The 23,521-nt window shown below is 39.9% G+C and overlaps 1 long non-coding RNA gene across 1 annotated transcript in view; it reads right to left on the reverse strand.

Annotated features, from left to right (window-relative positions):
• LOC138924794 (uncharacterized) overlaps positions 1 to 10,487 on the reverse strand; it is a 56,767-nt gene extending 46,280 nt beyond the window's left edge. The window contains exon 1 of the long non-coding RNA XR_011440051.1: positions 10,361 to 10,487. This is a non-coding gene — a long non-coding RNA (uncharacterized lncRNA). The remainder of the gene's footprint in view (positions 1 to 10,360) is intronic.
• Positions 10,488 to 23,521: the final 13,034 nt, after the last annotated feature.

Raw genomic sequence — 23,521 nt, forward strand, 5'->3', positions numbered from 1 at the left:
CTGCCTCTGTTGTATGTGGGATCTTCAGCCTAGCATCACCTTCATTTCGCTCTTTCATTTAATTTACTTAGTTTCTCCAAAGCAGCAGAGAACGAGTTGTGTTTGTGTCAGTTTATTTTAATGTATAATGAGCGATTCAAATGATTGCACATCACACATTCAAATTTTGTTGAATGTGTAATCATTTAAGTGAACACAGGTGCCACACGCCTGTGCGCGCCTGGAAGGGCACCCCCTGTGCTCATGTGGAAAGAAGATGATGTCTTGGCTGTACCGAACTCATATCTTAATTTCTTTTTAATTTCGTTCTTCCTCAACTGCTTTGTTTTTTTCATCTAATAAAGCATGCGGAACGCTGGGTGCTGCAAGGTAGATATTTGGCCCAACAGCAAACCTGAAACCATTCTGAAACACACATGAAACAGCAAGCTGGCAAAGGTGGAGTGTATTTTTAACTTTGGGGATGAAAAATTATAAATCTGTGCTCTTTAAAATTAGCACTTTCAGGAAGGTATGAAACCCTGGAAACAAGGATGAAAGAAATTAAATTACCCTCTCTGATGATGTTCCTGTGAGGTAGGAGTAATGGCACTACAACGTCTTTCATGTCACTCCTGACAGTTTAGTATCAGTCCCCCCAGGCGGGCTGATGTAATCACCTCTGGCATGTTTCACTGTAGCGCTGACTGGCGTGGCATTATTAATACGACCATGTCATTTCATAATTAACTTACCTTTTATTTTTCAAACAGGAACTACGTCTTGTAAAACGAAAGCACTTGGGGTTTCTCTGAATAGGCTCCTGAAGTGTTTATCTGCCCACATCACTAAATCCCATTCCAGGCTCAGATCTAGGACCCCGTTCACTCTCACCACCTAACCTGCTCCAGTCACTCTGGGGGAGTCAGAAGTCCTTGTGCACTACCATGACTAGTATCATCAAAGAAATTCTTCACTGCTAATCACTTGTTACACCTGAATACACGTGAAGACTCAGCTGAGAAACCAGGGCTTCTCAAAATGAGGTATGTGACCACTTTCACCAGACTCAGCTGAACGGCTTATTAAAAAGTCTTGATTCCTATTTGCCACCCCACTCAATCAGATCTCTGAAAGGAACCCTGGCATCTGCATTTTTAAGAAGACCTCCAAGGGTATTTAGCCCCTCTAATCCTTTTTGTGTGTGTGTGAAGAGTGTCACTGAGCTAACATCTGTGCCAGGCTTCCTCTATTTTATGTGGGATGCTGCCATAGCGCGGCTTGACGAATGGTGCTAGATCTGTGCCTAGGATCTGAACCTGCGAACCCCAGGCTGCCGAAGCGGAGCATGTGAACTTAACCACTACCAGGCTGGCCCAAGCCCTTTAATACTTAAGAACTATTGAATTAAACTATTTTATATTAGCTACCTTTAAATATGATACTACTTGCTTGTCATTAAGCTATTTCCTATGTGTGTGTATAATGTTGGGTGCTACTATACCATAATTGGGATGGGTGCCTACACCCTCTTCTTTAGCAATGCTGCTCTCAGAGACTTGGCAAAAGTAATGTATCTAGTGGACATGGTGCCATCACCCCCATCAAAACTGATTCGGTGTGAGCTGGACCTCTGACCCCAGCTGAGTCGATTAGAGCCTCTCTCTTAATAATTTAAACTGAGATAACAAAACTGTAGTTATTGGTGTTAGTCACTGGAACTGGAGAGTCACACACACCTTCAAGGCTGGGAGTTTGGAGACTGTGTGGATGAATGAGCAAGCAAGGAGAACGATACCACAGTGAGAAGCAGATGTCCTAAAAGAGGCAGAAATGAAATACACCGCGAAGAGAAAGAGAAGCTGAGCATGGGCAAGAGAGAAAGGAAAAGAACAGGAATCTTGTCCCTACAGACTCCCAGGTTACAACTGAGACTCCCATGAGGTTCAGCTGGGCTTCCAGCTCTTCGATTCCCTATGCTGAAACGGGTGTGTTTGTTTCTTCTCCTTGCAACCAAACGGCACCTGAGTTCATCAGGGATACTTGGCTTTTCAATGTTCAGAATAAGCTGAGTTCCTCGTCTCTTACCAGGAACTTCCTGGTAGACTAGTACAAAAACAAAAGTAGGTAAACTCTTGGTTTATTTATTTGAAAAGCTGCTCTTTCATGCTTCTAGGCGGAGTTCAATTAAACTCACAAAGCAGAAATGTTGAACACGTGGGTTGCAAGGCCACTAGCGAGAGTAGTTGTCTTATTGTTCCCTGCCTCCCTTTGGAAAAGTTGAGGGACAAGCTGGCAGGAAAAAGTTCAATTGCCTTCAAGGGTCATCCATCTGCTTCTAAGCCAACAAATACATCCCTATCTTGAAAACCTGCAGCTGAGATCAACTAAAAACAAACAAAAAACCCCTGAAATCTTTGCCTAAAAAATAATAAGCAAAAAGAAAAAGATGCCAGTGTTGACCACAGCCAACACCTGGCTGGCTTGCTAATGGAGTGCTGGGAACACAGACCTCATCCACTGACTGTTCATTAGGCAGAGAAGAATTTTCATTTCCCCTTCAGACAGATTCCAGTGATCAGTGGGAAAGCTTTGAGAAAGGGATGGCATTCCACTCTCCCCCATCCGTCCTCCCTTTACTTCCCTCTCTTCCACTCCTCACTCCACTCCCCTGGCAGCTGTTCCAGGAAAAGGAGCCGGGAGCTGGAGGGGGGCCCCAGGCTGGTCTGTGTAAGCACAAGCTGTGCCAGGTTTTCAGCTGCAATTAATTTTCCAGATAAGCTCTAAACCTCTGAAACGCATTTGAAATTGAAATGCTGATACAGTCGTCAACCACCGCAGTACACAACCCTAAATCTTGAGTACAGATAGTTGTTTGTTGGTAATAATGAAGTACAATATACATTTAATTAGTGTGAGATTTAGGAAATGTGCAGTGTAATAAAACAATATTCTAATTAGGGTTGGGGAAACGTCTGAAAACGATTTGCACAGTACCATCAAAGGAGTTCTTACAAAATACACTGAAATCTGCTTTTACCAAGCAGAAAAAAAAATCAAACAGAAGAGACAACGTCTTTATGCCGTTGAATATAGTCCCAGGGACAGCACCAGATTAAAAACAAACGTTTGGTAGAAGTGGAGTGGTCAGCCTAGGGGAAAAAATGGAATCTCGATGAGAAAGCCCTAGCTTGATTGTTAGTAAAAGTCCAGGCTGTCCTCACACCTTAGTTTATTTTCCTGTGATTTTATGCTATAAGCTCTCTAACTTCCTGTTCAAACACATCATCTGTTAGCTGGGAATGCCACATGTACCCGTGACCAAGGATGCTGTGATTAATGATGATGCATTTCTTAAGAGCCCCTAAGTCCTGCAAAGGAATGGGTAATCTAAACAGACTCTGCGAAAGAACAACCGCCTGATGGAAGAAACACAGCCGGGTCAGGAAACTTACATTCTAATCCCCTTGATTGTAATTTTCTGTGTGACCTTGAGAAAGTCAATTAACACCTCTGTGCTTCAAACTCCTTATCTGAAAGCTGAGGATAGTGGGGTTTCGTCTGGGCCACGTTTTATAGAGCTCAGATAATTCCTATATTATAATGAACATGAGTAAAAAGTGGTGGGGGAAAACAAGATTGTGTGTTAACCTCTTCCTCTCTGTCACATATACATACACACATACACACTCACATACACATATACCCACGTGCAATAACAACTAGGAAAAAATGAGGAGTAGTTTCTTAGTTTATTGAATTGGTTTTTATTTATTTTTAAAAGGTATGCTTTTTTCTGTGTGTGAGGAACATTGGCCCTGAGCTAACATCTGTTGACAATCTGCCTCTTTTTTTTTTTCCTCCCCAAAGTCCCAGTATGTAGTTGTAAGTGCTTCTAGTTCTTCTTTGGGGGATGCTGCCACAGAATGGCTTGATGAGCAGTGTGTAGGTCCGTGCCCAGAATCCGAACTGGTGAACCCTGGGCCAGAGGAGGGGAGCACTCGAACTTAATGCCTATGCCACGGGGCTGCCCCAGGTTTTGTTTATCTTTTAAAGGGAAGATTAATGACTTTTTAAAGTCAGGGCACTTAGTATTTAGAAATAATTCACTTTTTATTGTAAGTCAGAAAATTTCCCTTGGATGTAACAATCCACTTTAAAAGGGTAAAAATAATTTTTAACATCTGCCCAAAATAAAATCTAGATAATAGGAATTTTTTGAAGCTGCTCTTTTGGAAAAATAGATCTATATACACTTTAAAATTCTGAATTCAAAAGATCAAGTGTAAAGTATTTATGTGATTTTGGGCAAGTTAATTAATCCTTCTGCGGCTCTGTTTCCTGTTTACAAAAACATTGCGTTACCAAGAAAATGGTGAAGAATAACTTGGCCAAACTAACCTCATTTTTTTCTCTTCATTTGGAGTTGTTGTTACACGAATGTAAATAATATAGAATTTCCTATCTGGTAACTCCTTAAAAACCACCTAATCTAAACCCTTGCTTTTGTAGATAAACAGACTGAGGCCCAGAGAGATTAAATGGCTTGTTCAAGGTCACACAGGTGGCCAGGTTGTGTCTGTCCCCAAGCAGTGTGCTTTTGCCACATTGCAACTGCCTCATGGGTGCGAAGGTGTTCATACCCCTCCAAACAATGAATAGAGGACTCTAATCAGAGCCAACTGGTACAATTTGTCTCAATTCTGCAGTACTGCATATTTGTCAAGATATTACCACTTTTTTTAATATTGAAAAGATATCAGGTGATATTACCATTATTTTGACAGTCAGCTAGAAAGCCCAGAAAGAGGAATTAACAGCGTATCATTTTAGAACACCTTATAACACTATTGGGAAGAGCGATTTTGACATTTTTATATGACTAGGCATGGTTGGTTGTAAATACTGCATTTGCTTGACTGAAATCTGTTTTAGCCATCCTCAATTTCTGCAGAGAAGCCTCACCAACTGAAGATGAAGTTCACACACACTAAACAACCTGATGGCAAATATGGCCCTCAGGGATAACACCTCACTAGGATGGGTTTCTCTTACGGCATATTTGCTTGTCCTGTCAGCCACTGGTGAAGGACCCCAGACTACGGGTTGGTTTAATCCTGAGCTAATATTCATCTTCTCAGTTTGATTTATCCACATTGAGTGAAGTTAATAGACTGTAAAAGTTTTGGATTCATATACCACGAAAACTCTGCACTTACCCCCGTACTCCACCAAAATTAGGAACATGCATAAGATTTTCAGCTTTCAATTTCCAACTTTTTATTTTGCTAAGAAAAAAATAGCTAACCAACTATCACCATGATTTCATAAAATAATTTAAACCAAAAAGAGAAAATATCACATTCTCAAAATAAAAACTTTATATTAAATACTTTGACTTTATGAAACACTAACCACTGTGTCCTTATTTTACAATCAAACAGTGACAACTCCTTTACAGAAATCATGAAACCAGGTAGGTGTATTTCAGATGTTTAACTGATTAAGAGAACTTAAATGTATTGGATAAAATGCGTCTACATTATCTGTTTTATTTTCTAGTCCTTTAAACTGGGAAGTCAGTGAATTACCTGTTTAATGTTTAACAAACGCAGATGTCTGAGCTGCACCCCAGATCTGCTGGGAGAATCAGAAGCTCTGCTTTCCTGGGTGTGATCTTATTGTGGAATGGCAGCAGTACAAGGAGCCGAGCAAATCACTCAAGAACTTTGAAAGTATTATGACGTTCCATTGGCCCAGCCCAACATCATTGAGACAAGGCAATATACTCTCTCTGCTCTTATGGGAAGCAATACAAAGTCATATAACAAAGGCACGGGTGTCTTGTAATTCTATAACAAGGGAGGGAATATAGACTTGGAACATAATCCAATCTACTCCAGCTTAATATCTAAAAATGTGCCATACTACACAAATAATGATGGCCTACCTCATCATCCAGGCAAGTAGGCAAGATTTTTATTCTTCCAAATGACAGTTTCCACAGGAGTGTTTCCAGAGAAAGGCGCACATGTTAGCAGGCCTACCTGCTGGTTTCCATCTTAAGAAGTAGGCGGTCTGTTACACTTTATACCAAAAGCAAGGTTTGTCTTATAGTTTTCTTTTTAATAATTTTCATGTTAAGTCCTTAATATGCCTTGTACCGTCTTACCATTTAGATGAAAAACTTCTCCAAGGCAGACTTGTCGTGGATCTGCTGTGCAGAACGGAGCAGCAATTTCTGCACCTGTTTGACTTCCTCACCTAGGGCAGTGGTTCATGACATCTGACTCCCCAAGAGCAGAGTCTGGGCACTGGTATTTTTTAAAAGCTTCTCCAGGTAATTCAAAAGTGCAGCCAGGGTTGAGAACCATTGGCTAGGGCCTCTGACCCATGCTTGAATAAAAATGCCACAAAGAAGTTGTACCCCACGCAAAACGCCCCTGTGCTAGAAGAAGCCTCAAAGCCAGTTTGCAAGAAGATAGGTTGTCCTCTCGGGCCCACTCAGACCAGCGGCATCAGCATCACCTGGGAGCTCGTGAGAAACGCAGTCTCTCAGGCCCCTCCACAGACCTACTGAATCAGGAAATGAGAGTTTAGAAGATCTCCAGGTGACTCAAATCCACATCAAAGTCTGAGAAGTACTGCTGAAAATCTTAAATCTTAATGAGGCAAGATGAATCAGTCTCCCCTTAGAACACTTTCTTCTTAGCAGGTTTCTGCGATTCAAGTCCAGGATTCAGCATCAGGAATATTGCAGGTGAATTAATTACTAGAGTGAGATACATATGTAACACAGTATAGTGTAATATAATGTATGATATAATATAATGTAATATAATATGATTTTCCCTCCTTTTCAAATAAATTTATTTGCAGAGGAGGAAACCTTAAATTGTGTTAGGAATAGATGGAGTAGCATCAACTAGCCAGCACACCAGTACTTCCTTGCCGCTTTGTTTCGCTGTGGTGGAGATAAAATAGATAAGATCTGCTGCTTGCCTTCAGGCTGCTTACATTCTAAAAAGAGATGCTGACAAGTAAACAACTAACCAGAACTTAATGTGGTCTAAAATCCTAAGCTAAATGGAGTCAGATTCTCTGGGTTAAAGTTCTGGTCCCTAGCTGAGTGATTTTAGACAAAGTACCTAACTTTTTTCTGTCTCAGTTTTCTTCTCTATAAAATAAAAAAAGTAAAATAAATAAAATAAATAAAATCCTAAACTAGAAAGACAGCAATGTTTTAGGGCAGTGACTCTCAAACGTGAATGTGCTTTAGAACCACCTGGAAGGCTCTTTCAACCACAGATTGCTGCACCCCCAGAGTTTTTTCAGTAAGTCTGTGGTGGGACCTGAGAACTCCATTACTCTCATGGAATTCTCGGACCAGCAGGGAGAGTAGACAAGACAATAAGGCCAGGAGAGAAGAGGAGAGACTATGGAACGATGTGTGTGTGATGTCAGAGCCAGGATGGGAACTGGTTGCCTCACCCAGTGTGGGGAGTGAAGGAAGGTTTCTGGAGAAAGGGACACAAGCCTAAATTCCTCAGTGGCCAAAATGCTCAACAGGGCCTATGAGACCCTGCATGATCTGGGCCCACTCTTTATTTTCAGCTAATTATAAGTCATTGTTTCTCTTACTCTTCACACTCTGGAACTGGACCAATTTCATTTCTTTGCAGCCTCAGGACCTTTGTACATGCTTTTCCCTTGGCTTGGAATTCTCTTGTCTTTCTTACCTAGAGAATCATTTCTCACTTTATGAGGTTCAACTTAAATACCACTTCCACAAAGATTTCCCTGTGCCTCCAAGATTAGATCAATACCCCTGTTTTACTCTCTGAAGTCTTCCTGAATTTCAGCTTCCTAGCATTTATCACAATAGTAATTAATTCATTATGTGAGGGTTATTTGTTTAGTGCCTGTATCCCCTATTAAAGTATAAGGGCTGTGGGACATTACTAAGTCTTCTCCATACCTGTATTCTGAGCTCTTAACACAGTATCTAGAACATAAGTACTCAGGATTCCATTTCGTAAATGAAAACCGAGAAGTAAAGAATGAAAAGGAGTAGTTAGGCAAAGAGGTTGAGAAGGCAAGGGACAGCAGGCGTGGAGGCCCTGAGGTAGCACAGAGCACTGCTCAACGAAGGAACTGCGGGGATACCAAGACGGTCAGGGTCTAGGCAGAGAGAAGTAAGAGATGGGCCTGAAGAGGCAGTCGAGGCGAAGACACTGAAGGGCTTCAAACCGGGGAATCTCACACCAGATCTGTGCTTTTAAAAGCCTACTCTGACTGCTTCATGGTTGCCCCAGCTCCAGTTTGTGGGGAGCAAGAGTGAACAATGATATCATTGGGAGGGTTTTCTAGGAGTCCAGGTGCTGGTAACACTGGGTAGGGAGGTGGCGGTGGGAAGGGAGAGGTAAGGACACTTGAGCAGGACATTTAGGAGATAGTCCTGATGGTGCCTGGTGGTGGATTGAGTGTGTGGATGAATGAGAGGAAAAGCCATCACGGTCGATATGCAGGTTTTCGGTTTGTAGAGATGTCAGTGCCATTTACTGAGATAGGAACAATGAACCTCCTGGTCACACAGAGCTCCTCCTAGGAAGGACACAGAGTCCTTCTAACTAAGAGCATAGACTCCTAGACTGCAAGAGGCTGAGACTCGGGAAAACCTAGGGCTACTGAACTTTAGAGACCACCAGATGGACCTTAGAGACCATTCCAGAATATGTGTGTGTGTGTGTGTGTATATTACATATTATATATGTAGTGTATATACATATTATATGTAGTAAATATGTATATAGTTTCACACTGAATAAATAATAAATAAAATTATTTGAAAAAACTTCTGTCACTAAAAATATCAATCACCACTGTGCTGTGCCAATGCCCTTATACTCTGTTGGATTGACAGGTGATATACAATCTCAATTTGGTTATTTCATATATCAGTGTGATTATACGTTCCTATATCTAGAGGTGGAGATTTTTCTTCTAAATCAGTGGTTGGCAAAATTTTTCTATAAAGGGCCAGATAGTATCTTATACTTTACAGATGATAGTCTTTGTTGCAACTATCCAACTCTGCCAGTGTAGCTCAGAGGCAGCCATAGACGATGTGTAACATGGCTGTGTTTCACTAAAAGCTTACTTGTGGACACAGAATTTTGAATTTCATATCACCTTCACATATTACAAAAATATCCTCCTTTTGTTTTTCAACCAATTAAAAAAGTAAAAACCATTCTTAACGCAAGGACTCTACTACTACGGTATTAGGGCCATGGGCTGGAGTCATAGGCTTCCATCCTAAACCAGGGACTTTTCCCCAGAGACACAGAGTCACGATGTTCAGGTAAGGAAAGGCAGGCATTAATGCCATGTCCTGGTCTTATGTAATCCAATGGGGAAAAGAGGACAAGATTCCTAGCCAAGAAGAGGAATTGAAGTTTCTCATGATTCCAGGCAGTTGGGAGCTTCTGAAAGCAGAGAAGTGAAGGCGGAACCATTCCATGTCGTCTGTTTGGGAGAAGCAGATCTCAGAGGCCCTAAAGCGAAGTGCCTCAGTCTGCCAGCTGCAGTTCTGACTTGAATTCCTCTTCTTACTCAGGACCCAGGTACATCAGGTGAACTGGGCATAGTAACTCACCAATCCTTTTAAGATGTAACGCTAAAAGCCAATCACATTCTCAGTTTTCAAACATAGCAGTGGTACCTAAATTCAAACTGCTGTATTATCATCAAGTTGGGTAAACTAACCTTATATAAGAGAACTACAGGCTTCAGTGACTTCAGGGACAATATAAAGATTAAAGAAAGGTAGTGTCATCATAAAGTGACTTTGCTTAAGGAACTTTGAGTTATCTCTAAACCAATCTCCTTGGATCTCCCAGAAAAACTGACAAACTCAAAAGATTGTCCACAGACTAAGAATATGTATATGATCAGAGCTGGATATACATATCACCATATATGCCCACCAATCCTCTCTTTATAAACAAATTATAACTGTATGTATGTAATTGTTTACACCAAAGTGTTTAACTTCTGGACTATGGACTACTTGAGGCTAGGGATCTTATTCATTTCTGATTATCAGTATCCACTATAATTACTATCACATAGATGAGGCGTAATAAATGTCGGTTGAATGAGTTAACAAAAAGGTCGTAATGTTATTAAAATTGTTAACAGGGGAAACAAGTAATATACGCTTTTGCTCCAAAATACGAAATCTCATCTTAAAATAGTTATTGAGGAATATACTTTGTGTATGCTCTCTTCTATCTGAATAGTCTGGAGACTAAGGAAGTCGGTGATAAAATAAAGGTATTAAATAAAAAATAAATATTAGAATTTCTTGCTTCCTTACCTGAGGATCACGTGGGATTCTGCTCATTAAATACCCCTGGGAAAACACTGCTCAGTCTGCTTACCCAAGAGCCAATCCCACCTCCCCTTCTCTCTCGCCACCTTCCGCAGCACAGGCTGAAAAATGCAGGCTCACTTTCTCAGTCTCTGCATCAAAGAAGGCCATGTGACCATGTTGCGGCTAATGAGCTGTAACCTGAAGTCTCCCAGGGACTCCTGGGAAATGCGTGCTTTCCTGATAAAGGGTCTGATAACAGGCACAAACTTTTTCTCTTCTGCTTTGAATGTGTGGCAACAGGAACCAATTTCAACCATGAGGATAAGGCCAGAAGAATGCCAACATACATTCTGGCATCATTCAGCTGCTAAACCAACACCTAAATCTTTCTATCTCTAGATTTCTTAGATGAGAAAAGTAACCAAATTAATTAAACCACTCATTGATAGATAATATTCTTTTTCTTGCAAATGAACACATACCTAATGGATAAAAAGCCTATTTTTTAAAACAAGAACTCTTAGGCACCAATTAAGTAATCTCCAAATGTTACAGCACAGTCACTAAAGAGTATCTTACTGCTTTCTGTTAAACTAAAGGTTATTTGGAGGCCCTTTTTAAACTCTGGTCCATCTGGTCTATAGCTATTTAAACCACTACTGGGGCTGGCCCAGTGGTGTAGTGGTTAAGTTTGCACACTCCACTTTGGCGGCCCAGGGTTCACAGGTTTGGATCCCAGGCATGGACCTAGCACTACTTGTCAAGCCACGCTGTGGTGGCATCCCACATAAAATAGAGGAAGATTGGCACAGATGTTAGCTCAGGGCCAATCTTCCTCACAAAACAAAAAACAAACAAACAAAAAAACCAAACCACTGCCATTCACTGTGTCTTTGGCACTTGTTTGCTCTCACTCTGAGCACTAATCTCTCAAGAACATCTTAGTTTCTTCTACTCAACAATGTGAAGCACAAATACGTTAATATTCCATAATTTCTTTCCCTTTTAAATGAGGTGAATTTTTTTATTTATTCAATTTCTTTATGACATATCTCTAAAAAAGATGTAAGTTTACTTACATCAGAAGTCTTAGACAGGCAAGTGACATCAGCAAGAAGGCAGACTAGTAAGCTCCACACCATCATTCTCCCACAGAAACTCCAAATAAACAACTTATAGTCCAAAGTAGCTTTGTGATAATTCTAGAAGCCAGTTAAATAGTTGCAGCAAATAAGTGAACACTTGAGAAAAACTCACACTCAAAAGGGTAGGAAATTTCATAGTGTTTCTGCCCACCATTGCCCCACTTCCTCCCCAGTGGACTGAGGTATGTTGGGAGGAGGATGCTCAATTCCTGGTTCCTCCCTTGGGATGGAAAGAAAGAGTGGAACTTGCTTACCACATTTTGGCTTATCTAGGGGATGCCTGGGGGACTGGTTTCTGTCTCCCCTCACTCAGGGCACAGACAGGAATGGAGGTATAGTTAGGATATCAGGTTGGAGGCCTCTGGAAGCAGTGGTGCGCACTGTGGCACATGAGAGCTGCAAGAAGACTGCAGACCTGTGGACACCTGGGTCAAGAGATTATGGGCAGAGGAATACAACAGAGCCTCTAAGGCCTTGAGAAGAAGCAGGAATGAGACTATAGGAAATTAAGACACTTAAAAGCAGCTGTTTACAAGAGGAAACTGGGTAAAAAGCACCAACACAGGACCCGGAAGACATATCCCCAGAACAGGCCTGAGAGGACCCCGAGCCTTCACACTGAACTGATTAATGAAAGTTTACCCCTGCACAGAGCCAATCCACAAAGATTGGGTGAGGTACTGTCTTTTCAAAAGTGCAATTTTCAAAAAAGATCACAAGGTATACAAAGAAATGGGAAACATGGCCAACTGAAAAGAAAAAATAATACTCCAGAAACTGAAACTAAAGAATCACAGGCCTCAGACTTACTTCACAAAAACTTTAAAATAACTTTTTTGTTCTGCTTTTTCTCCCCAAATCCCCCCAGTACATAGTTGCATATTTTAGTTGTGGGTCCTTCTATTTGTAGCATATGGGGCGCCACCTCAATGTGGCCTGACAAGTGCCATGTCTACGCCCAGGATCCAAACTGGCAAAACCCTGGGCCACTGAAGCAGAGCACACAAACTCGGCCACAGGGCCGGCCCCTAAAATACCTGTCTTAAATATACTCAGTGAGCTAAAGGAGAACTGGACAGATGAGTAAACAACATCAGGAAAATGATATAGGAACAAAATGAAAATATCGACAAAAAGGTAGAAATTATAAAAAGGAGCCAAGCAGAAAATCTAGAACTGAAAAATATAATAACTGAATTGAAAAATTCACTAGAGGGGTTCAACATAAGACTTGAACAGTCAGAAGAAAGAATTAACAAACTTAAAGACAAAAAATTTGAAATTATCACATCTAAGGAGCAAAAAAAAAAAAAAGGAAAATGAAGAAAAGTGAACAGAGCCTAAGGGACATATGGACACCATCAAATGGACCAATATCCACATTAAGGCAGTGTCAGAAGGAAGAGAGAAAAAGGGACAGAGAACTTATTTGAAGAAATAATGATTGTAAACTCCCCAAATTTGAGGAATGGCATAGACACACAAATACAAGAAGCTCAACAAGCTCCAAATAGGAAAATCCAAAGAGATCCACACCAAGACTCATAATCAAATTGTTGAAGGTCAAAGACAGAATTTTGAAAGCCTCGAAAGAGAAGTAACTCATCATGTATAAGGGATCCTCAATAACATCATCAGCAGATTTTTCAGCACAAGCCTTGCAGGCCACAAGGCAGTGGCCTGATATATTTAGTGTTGAAAGAAGAAAACCATCAATTAAAAACACTATATCCATAAAAACTGTCTTTTGAAAATGAGGGAGAGATTCAGACATTCCCAGATAAACAAAAACTGGGTGGTTTATTATCATTTGATCTGCCCTACAGGAAATGCTAAAGGGAGTCCTTCAAGTTGAAATGAATGAACACTAGACAGTAACTTGAAATCATATGAAAATATAAAGTTCTTTGGTAAAAGTAAATATATGGACAAACATAAATGCCTGTATATTGTTTTTGTTTGTTTGTTTGTTTTGCTGAAGAAGATTCACCCTGAGCTAACAGCTGTGCCATCTTCCTCTATTTTGTATGTGGGTTGCCTCCACAACATTGTAGGAATGACCAGTGTTGTAGGTCTGCACCCAGGAACCAAACTTGGGCTGCTGAAGTGGAGCATGCCAAACTTAACCACTAGGCCATGAGGCCAGCCCCTATTGTATTTTTAACTCGCAGCTCCACTGTTATTTTGTTACAGAATTTAAAGACAAAAGCATAAAATATATTATAAATATGTTAATGGGCACACAATATACAAAGATGTAATTGGTGGCATCAATAAAGTGGGGAGGGGCAGAGATATAAAGGTGTAGCCTTTTTGTTTGCAGTTGAATTTGAGTTAGTAACAGTTTAAAATAGATTATTATAATTTTAGGATGTTTTATGGAATCCCCTTGGCAATCAGAAAGAAAATATCTGTAGAACATACAGAAAAGAAATGAGAAGAGAGTCAAAACATGTCACTACAAAAAATCAACAAAATAAAAAGGAAGGCAGTAAGGGAGGAAATGAGGAATATAAAGCCAAAATAAGATATACAGAAAACAAATAACAAAATGCCAATAGTAAGCCTTTCCACATCAGTAATAATTTAAAAGCAAATGGATTGAATTCCTCAATCAAAAGTCATAGATTAGAAGAAAGGATTAAAAAAAAATAGGATCCAACTAGAAGCTGTTTACAAGAGATTCACTTTAGATTTAAGGACATGCATAGGTTGAAAATAAAAAGATGGAAAAAGATTCCACACAAATAGTAACCAAAATTGAGCAGGGGTGGCTATAATAATACCAGACACAATAGCTTTAAGTCAATGACTGTTGCAAGACAGAAAGATGGACATTATATAATGACGAATTCACCAGGAAGAAATACCAGTCATCCTGTTAGACTTTATGAATCCACATATATGAGGTACCTAGATGGGTCAAAATCACAGAGATAGAAAGTAGAATGGAGGTTACCAGGGACTGAAGGGAGGGGAAATGGGGAGTTCTTTCTTTATGGGTGTATAGTCTCAGTTTTTTTAAAGATGAAAAGAGTTGTTTAGACTGGTTGCACAACAATGTGAATGGACTTAACACTACTGAATGGTACACTTGAAAATGGTTAAGATGGGGGCTGGCCTGGTTGCTTAGTGGTTAAGTTCGCTCGCTCTGCTTTGGGCCCAGGGTTCACTGGCACATGGACCTACGCACCGCTTATCAAGCCACGTGGTGGCAGGTGTCCCACATATAAAGTAGAGGAAGATTGGCATGGATGTCAACTCAGGGCAGATTTTCCTCAGCAAAAAGAGGAGGATTGGTGGCAGATGTTAGCTCAGGGCTAATCTTCATCAAAAAAAAAAAGTTAAGACGGTAAATTTTATGTTACGTGCATTGCACTTCAATTGAAAATTTTAAAGACATACAAAATATTAGTAAAATAGACAAAGTAATTAACAGCCAGAAACCAAAAAATAAAATAAATTAAAATATTCTAGCCTATTAGTTAACCTGGATCCAGTGCTTAATCACTATAGCTTCCTGTCAGCCAGGGCAAAAAGGGAAATATGATAGGTTTCATAATTCTTTTACTGAAAGGGGAATAAAAGTTAGTTCTTTGGAAGAAGTGTAGTCTTCCTTGGCGTGAAATCCTGACTCTCATTTCTTTATAGAGAGCCTCAGTTATTTTGTTTGCTTTGTTTTGTTTTCACCATTCACTGAAAACTTTTATGACTTTTCTCTTTATCTTTGATATGCAAAATTTTACTATAATGTATCTGTCTGGGTCTTTTTTCAACTCCCCAGCCTTTAGTGGGCACTATCAATCTGAAGATTCATGTCCTAGGGGGGAATCGTTTCTGTTATTCTTCCGATATTTCCTCTCCTTGATTCTTTGTGTTCTCTTCTGCAACACCTGCCATTCTGCAGCAACTGCCATACCGATATGGGAGTTTTGGGAGCCATCTTCGGTGTCTCTGTTTTTCTCTCTATTTTACCTTTTCTCTTTTGCTTTCTAATCTGCAGGAATTCCTTAGTAATTTTCAATAGTCTCACTTTCTAATTGGATCTTTACTTATCTCTTTCTCCTACTGATAGTTTATGATGAGGATTTTTAGGCTGCTTAATTTTAAAACAGTTTATGATGAGGATTTTTAGGCTGCTTAATTTTAAAACAGTTTGTGATGAGGATTTTTAGGCTGCTTAATTTTAAAACTGCAGATGAGAACCAGGCTCCGAGGAGTGGAATTTGCTTGCCCTTTGATCAGAGACAATTGCATTTGTGGAGGAAATCTCCATGCCTCCCTCTCTGCGCCAGGAGGAAGGGGGGATGGCCTTATCTCTGGAAACTCTTAATGGGGAAGGCAAGTACTTAAGTTGTTTACTGTCTGGCAACCTCATGTAACTGACCCCCACCCCAAAATCCTCCTTTGTCTTTAGCTGAAGATAATATTTGAGCGGTGACTTCTGCCATTTACTCATTCCTGTTTGATTCTTATCTAAAAGTTGTGGGACCACCCAATGGCCGGACCCTACCGGCACTGGTACCATTTTAACTTTTTTTCCTTTGTCTTGTAAAGAGATGACTCACATACCCATGCCTTAAATTTAGCCCTAACCCTCAACTCGGGGCAGCAGCAGGAGCTCTGACTGCCCGTGGGTCCTGTCCCCACACACCAGCTCTGCCTGCCCATGGGTCCTGTCCCCATGCTATTCTATACTATTCTCTAAATAAAAGAGCAGTACTGCCAGATCTTGAGAGTCTAAGAAATCTTTCTTTCGACTCCTCGGCTCACCGACCCCGCATCAGTTTATATATCATTTAATTATTTATCTTGACGGTTTTTTATATTTATGTTTATATTTATAGGATCCCCAATTGGCTGTTTTTAAAAGTAGGATCTTCTCATTTTGGGATATAATATCCTTTCTTGTCCCTCTAAAGACATTAATTACGACATTTTATAAGATATTTTTGCACGCTAGTAATTCTATTTGCTCAGGTGTTGACTTTTAAGTTTCTTTGTGAGTCTCTTTCACGATGTTCCTTTCCGTATGTGGTTAGTGATTCCTAGCTGTGTGTTCATCTTCGTGGTTGAGACTCCCCAGTCTCCTCTCTGTGGCTACTGCTTCTGTTTATTGTCTCTTGACAACGGCAATCATGGGCAAAGTTCTTAAACTCCAGGTCCTCATGCCTCAGCTAGCTTGGGAGTTGATTTTCCTAGTGAAATTACAACGCAAAAGCTTAAATAAGACAGTCCTCAAGGTATGATACCTAACAGAGGCCAGCTTTTTTGGAAAGTATTCATGTTTCTGGAATTCTAGTATTCTTGTCTATTACTAATACCGAAAGTAATATGCCTATTACCTTTGAACAAATTCAGTCTTACCTAGATCATCTTCTTAAATAAGTCTTGACCAATCAATCCCTTAGCGAACTCACATAGTGGAAATTAGGTATGGATTCACGGAAGAAAATAACATTTTCGGTTAAATTTGGTGGTTCTATAGTTATTCATGGAAGCTCAAGGGATGAAAGTGTTTTGGGTTAGGTTTTGGTGGAGGTGGTTTTTTTCCCCTTGTGACTCTGAATTCACTCTGGGACTAAAACCCATTACTTTTTGGAACCTTGAGCAGTATAAGCGATGCTGACAATGGTGAGGAGGCTCAGAGGCAGAGCGGGACTTGCTATTTTATGGCTGTAAGGTATTTTTCTATTTCTTTGCAGGTAAAAATTTGATTTAACTTCAAGAACAGATTACTTCTTTTTTGGAGGGAAAGCTTTTAATAGGACTTTTGGTTATAAAAAGGTAAGGTTCATATTCCAGAGTAGATAGGGCTTCTGATCTGAATAATAAGGCAAAAGATCATTTTCTTTGTGGGTAGAGTTGATTCTCATCAGCTGTTTCCTTAGGAAGATGGGTACATTCTAAATACAAATTTAGACGCTACAATATCTGAAATTTAGTTTTTACTCTTGGGAATGTTTGTGCATCTTGCGTATGTAAAACAAGACATGAAATCGCCTCTTTCCCTCTTGCTTGTGAAGGAACCCTACAAAGCACTGGACTGCCCGCAGAGCAAGGACTGCTGAAACTTAAACTATCCTCTGACGTGTTTTTGAGACTTATTCTGATATTATTGTGACACGAGAATCAGCCTCTGCAGGATGGACCCCCACCCAAAATTTGTTTTGGGTGTCAAAACTGAGGATATCACACAAACACCAAGAGGGTATGAAGAGGATATGTATTGCTACACAATGGAAGCTGGGGCATGCAAGGCAGGCCTCCCAGGCAGGCCCAAAATGGCTCAGGAGAGAAAGAAAATGAGACTAGCTTTGGGTTTTTATTGTGGATAGGGGATGCAGCTGGGGTGTGGGGTCCCCTGCACAGACAAAGACTTGCATGGTTTGAACCTCCCCCAATCCTAAAGGAGGGAGCACTCAGACTTGCTCATCAGCTTTCCCAGATGTGGGGTGTAAGCGGAAGAAGGAAGGATGAGGCATAAGAACTGCCTGCAGTCAAACATCAACAAATGGAGTCAGACTCCTTATTGTAGATGCTAAGCTACTGTTTTCGTGGACCCTCCAGGGCCAACCCCTTGGAGTAAGAAGTAAGGTCTCCTTATAAAAATACACCGTTTTGGGTCTGGCCCAGTGGTGTAGTGGTTAAGTTCGCATGTTCCGTTTTGGCAGCATGGGGTTCACAGGTTCAGATCCCAGGCACAGAGCTGGCACTGTTTGTCAAGCCATGCTGTGGTGGCATCCTACATAAAATAGAGGAAGATTGGCAACAGACGTTAGCTCAGGGCCAACAAAATCTTCCTCACAAAACAAAACAAAACAAAAATACATCATTTCAACTATCGATCAATCTGGGAAGATGTTAACCTGGTTCAGGAAAAAAATACTTGGAGATGGGGCTTAAACTGTGCTATGAAATAAATGGCTTCTTTTCTGGAGCCTCAACGAGTCCAGCAGCTTGAAGTATAGAAGGGGAGAAGCTCAAGGGCACCACTCCCGGGATCAGAGCAGGGAGCCTCCGCAACTTGAGGGCAGATGAGGCCAGGGGCAGAAGAGAGTGTCTGGTGGGGGACTGTGGAGGAGCTTGAGCCTGGGACCCCGAAAGTATGGTCATATGTGATTTCAAACAGTCTATGCCGCAATCCTCTGCATTGTATTCAAGCTTTCAACGGTCTCGTTAAACAGGCAGCCTGGTCCCAGCTACTATGGCGGGAATTTAGGGACAGGCCTGCACCTCTGTGCCCACACCTGAGCAAAGGAGCGTAGAGAGAACTGCAGCAGTGGGAAGAAAATCTAACTCAATGCTTCGAGAGGAGCCTGCAGAAGAGCAAAGCAGAGGTCAAGGCCAGACGGTCAGCTAAAGTGACAGCCAACCAGGTATACAGGTGCAACATGCAAGCATGAGAGAGTGTTCTCGGAGACACTCAGGGAAACAAACAATGGACTCTCTATAGACAAATGGAAAGGGGACTCACGTTACTGAAATTTGGGTATTCAAAGGAAATGATACATGGGACATTTGGACTACATAAACATCAAATAATAAATGACATGAGGATGAACTTGAAATTTTCCTGTTCTTGATAATTTCAAAAAATTTTGATAAAGAGATGAAATGTTTTCACAAGAAAATTCACACCATACCATTAGAACAGAATAATATTCAAGATTCTCTGTGTCTCCTTGACAGACCAAAAAACTTACCCCAGGAACACAATGAGTAAGACGCCCTGATTGAGGACCGTAATGAATTATCGTGGACAGGTGGTTAGGTTGTATGGTAGGAAATATTTAGAAACATTACAGAAAATTTATATTAAGCAATAGACACATAGATCAATGGAACAGAATAGAGAACTCAGAAATAGCCCCACACAAGGGCTGTCAACTAGTTTTTGACAAAGGTGCAGAAAGCAATTTTTGAAAAGTCTTTTTCAGCCAATAGTACTTGGGCAATTGGACATGCATAGAGAAAGTGAACGTCATGGTAAGTCTGAGAAATTATGCAAAAATTAACTCAAAATCAATCATAGACTTTAATGTAAAATGTAAACGATAAAACTTTTAGAAGATAACATAGGAGAAATTTTGGGCATCAGTGATGACTTCTTAGACTTGACACCAAAAGCATGATCCATAAAGGAAAACAAATCAATAAATTGGACTTCATCAAAATAAAACACTTTTGCTATGTGAAAGAGCCCGTTAAGAGGATAAAAAGACAAGCTAGAGTGTGGGAGAAAATATTTGCAAACCGCACATCTGACAAAGGAGTCATATCTTAGTATACAAAGAACTCTCAAACTGCACTATAAAACAAATAAACAAAAAAGACAATCCAATTAGAAAATAGACAAAAGACATGAAGAGACATTTCACTGAGGATACATGGATAGAAAATAAGCACATGAAAAGATGTTTGACATCACTAGCTGTTAATGCAGGAAGGGAGCCTTAAGTCTGGCCTCAGATGAGTAGGGTTTTATAAATTAATGAGGGTTCTAACACGTAAGCTCAAAAGTCCTATTGGATCCCAACAACATTGTTTGTTCTAATGTCTTTTGTTAAAGTTTAAATTTTTCTGCAATTATGTATCACTATGTCTAGTATGGTTCTGTTTATATATATATATATACACACACACACACAATTTAATTTAGATATATATAAATTTATATATAAATATTTATAAATATAAATATATATAAAAATTTATATAAATAAATAAATATATATAAAAATAAATTGTGTGTATATATATATATAACTGGGAAAATTTGAACACTAGGTATTTGATGTTCTTTAAGAGTTATTTATTTAGAAAATTTTATGTGTGGCAATGGTTTTCAAAAGTCCTTATCTTTCAGAGAAAAATACTTAAGTATTTACTAATGAAATGTTATTATGCCTTAAATTTGCTTACAAATAACCCAGGGAGGGATGGAAGAAAGTGAGTGGGAGTACGGATAAAAGATTGACTAAAAATTGGTAACAGGTGAAGTTGGGCAATAGGCATATTGAGCCAATGCTCATTATAATATTCTAATTTTTTCAAGTTTGAAATTTTTCATAATAAAGATTAAAGTAAATTAAAATAAATTTACATATATGTTTCTATGTGCATAGGAAAACAAAATCTGAAAGGATACATGCCAAACTGTTAACCATGGGTATTTCTGGAGCATAAAACTGGAGTGGAAGGAGGGGAAATTTCTATTTTTTACTTTATACACTTCGAAATTTTTACAAGGAACATTGTGGGGCATCAGAATTGGCCACCCCAAAATGTGTCTCTTTGCTTTCCTTATTTTTAAGAGCAAAGACTCTGAAAGAAACTTTGACTTTCCCACTCAGTGTGTAAAGAATTCAAGTTAGAAGCCCTGTTCCAGGAAGGAGCAATTACTGTAAGAAAACTGTGGTATAATGTAAAATGTGTCTCTCGGGTCACATTGTCTATAAATGGCCCTGCAAACTCTTGTTTAACAAACATTTGCATTTCCATCTCCATGTAAATTGCCTTCCTCCTCTCTGGAGTCCCAAACCGCTACCCCCAACATCTTCCTTTGTCTTTATCTGAAGATGGTATTGAAGGTGGAAGGCTTCTGTCATTCGAGTCAGTTACTCAGTTTTCCTGGGTCTCTCCCATGTATGTGTTATTAAACTTTGTCTGATTTTCTCTTGTTTTTCTGTCTCATGTGAATTTAATTCTTAGACCAGCCAGAAGGACCTAGGGGGTAGAGGAATTGTCTTCCTCCCCTACAACATACACGTTATTTTTTAATTAGAAAGAACAATAAAAATTTTAAATTTATGAGATTGCTTTTTACAATTAATCTTTCTTTTAATTAGTTGATTATACCATATAGAGAATTTTCAAATGTAAAACACTTTAAGGAGTCTCAAATATTGCTAGAAATTTACACAAGGAGAAGCCCATAAAAAGTATTGTGAAGCTAAACTTGAGAATCATCTTCTACACAATTTGATCCAGATCTTATGGCTTCTCAAAGCAAATAAAATAATCCAATTGCACAGACTCAGCCACTAGTTTTACATTTATCTCTTTAAGGCATCAGAGCAGAGTTGGACAAATTTCCTGTTGGAAATGTTAAACAATGATCCAGAAGAGTGAATTTACCTCGGGCTCAGTTCTTGCAATTTGAGTCTTTGAAAAATATACTTAATTCTATTCGTAACCACTAGGGCTCAGTGTCTTCTTTAAAATGTGAAATTAATGCATTTCAGAAAACAAAATAATCACAAAACTTATTCTAAGTTGGTGTTGAATAGAAAATAAATTGTCTTTGTGATAATCTCTGGTCTTATTTAAAAAAACAAATTCCAGGGAAATTTGTGAAGGCTGGGGGTGGATCCTTGGTAAGACACTTCTTTTATTTCCCTTTCTGCTGAGATGATTGAGGGGAATTTTGTTTGCTTATTAAAAGAAAACAATAATGCCCCTAGTGATGGATTTATATTTTTAGTAATTATTTGAATTCCTTCTTCGAGAGTGTTTACCTATATCGTGATGGGCATACTCATCAAGAGCTCAATCAAGAAGAATTGAGGCCCTCATTGTTTGACTGTAGGTAAACTGAGATATAGAGTTTGAGGCTCTACATTTGGATGGCTGGCATCCACTGTTTCCTCACTGATGGGTGGCGTTTCAACACAGAACTTCCTATTTTTAGATTTCCAAGGGACTTCAAGGTAAACACAGCCATTGGAGTAAGCTTTTTGGGGGCATTCAAACAGTTCTGCTTCTCTGTGGAAGCTTTTAGTTCTCCCAGAGAATCTCTCATGCTGGCAGCCTTAAAGGTTGGTCATTTCCATCAACAGTACTGACAACTCTGTCCTGTAAATACTGCTTTCTCCCGAAGCAGCAGTTTAGGGAGAAGTAATAAGGTTCCTCTTTTCATATTCCTGCCTTGCCCCAAAGGGAAGGGGAATGTGCACATACGCTTTCTCTGTGACAAGGAAGTGCTAGAGAGGGAGTGTCCACCCCTCTTACTTACCCCTGACTTCCCTTCCCTATGGGAGGAGGTCTGACTGATCAGACTGGATAGGCATGAGGCCACGGTCTCTATGGAGTGGACCTGGCATGCTAAGAGCCACTGCACACTTGATGCAAGGTCTCTTGCTCTCAAGGCACAGGGTTGCTCGTCTGGTCTCTGTGTCAGCACAGGGAGCAGGGACCGCCCCTGCCAAGGCCGCCTGGGCTCTGTTCTCCCTCTCACGGATGGAGTGGGGATGTGCTCTGCAGTTCTACTGTCTTCCATTGGGATGGGTGGTAAGAGGTCCCAATCTCCAAGTTGGCCATGACTAGAAAGCCCTAATGATATTTCATCCCCTCTCTCAATCCATCTTTTGTCTGTTTACCAGCCAAGAGCCACAAGGTGGGGGAGCTGGCGAGTAAAAGGATGTATGTACAAAGTTTTGTGACAAATGCACTTTACGCAGGGAATGAAAACAGAGCCCAGGTACTCATATTGCGTTCACACATGTCAATAGCGTAGACTCTACCTATGCCCAGCTCTGGCGTCATGCATGCAGATTCACACTTGAAACCATCTGGGCTTCCCTCTGGAGGAGTGGATGCTTTCCTTTCCCTGGCTGATGTGAATAAACAAGCACATCTTTAGTTTTCCTTCAAAGACAAAAGGATAAACTTATAGATATATGTATAGTTCGAAGATTTCGAGGAATAAGCGCGTGACAAAGATTTTCAAAGGAGGAGTTTTTAAAAAAATTTACCTCTCATCTCCTGAGAGGATAACAATCTCTGTTTATGACACAGAGCTGTAGTGTTCTACAGTTAGGGTTGCCATATTAAGTAAAAACAAAACAAAACAAGATGCCCAGCTAAATCTGAATTTTGAATTTGAGTAACGAATAATTTTTAGTTATTATACACTAAGACGTACTTATACTAAAAATTATTCATGTTTATCTGAAATTCACATTTAACTGGGTGCCTGGTATTTTGTTTATAAATAAATAATTATTTATTGCTCCAT

Source organism: Equus caballus, chromosome 6 (genome assembly GCF_041296265.1).
Source record: "Equus caballus isolate H_3958 breed thoroughbred chromosome 6, TB-T2T, whole genome shotgun sequence".
NCBI lineage: Eukaryota > Metazoa > Chordata > Mammalia > Perissodactyla > Equidae > Equus > Equus caballus.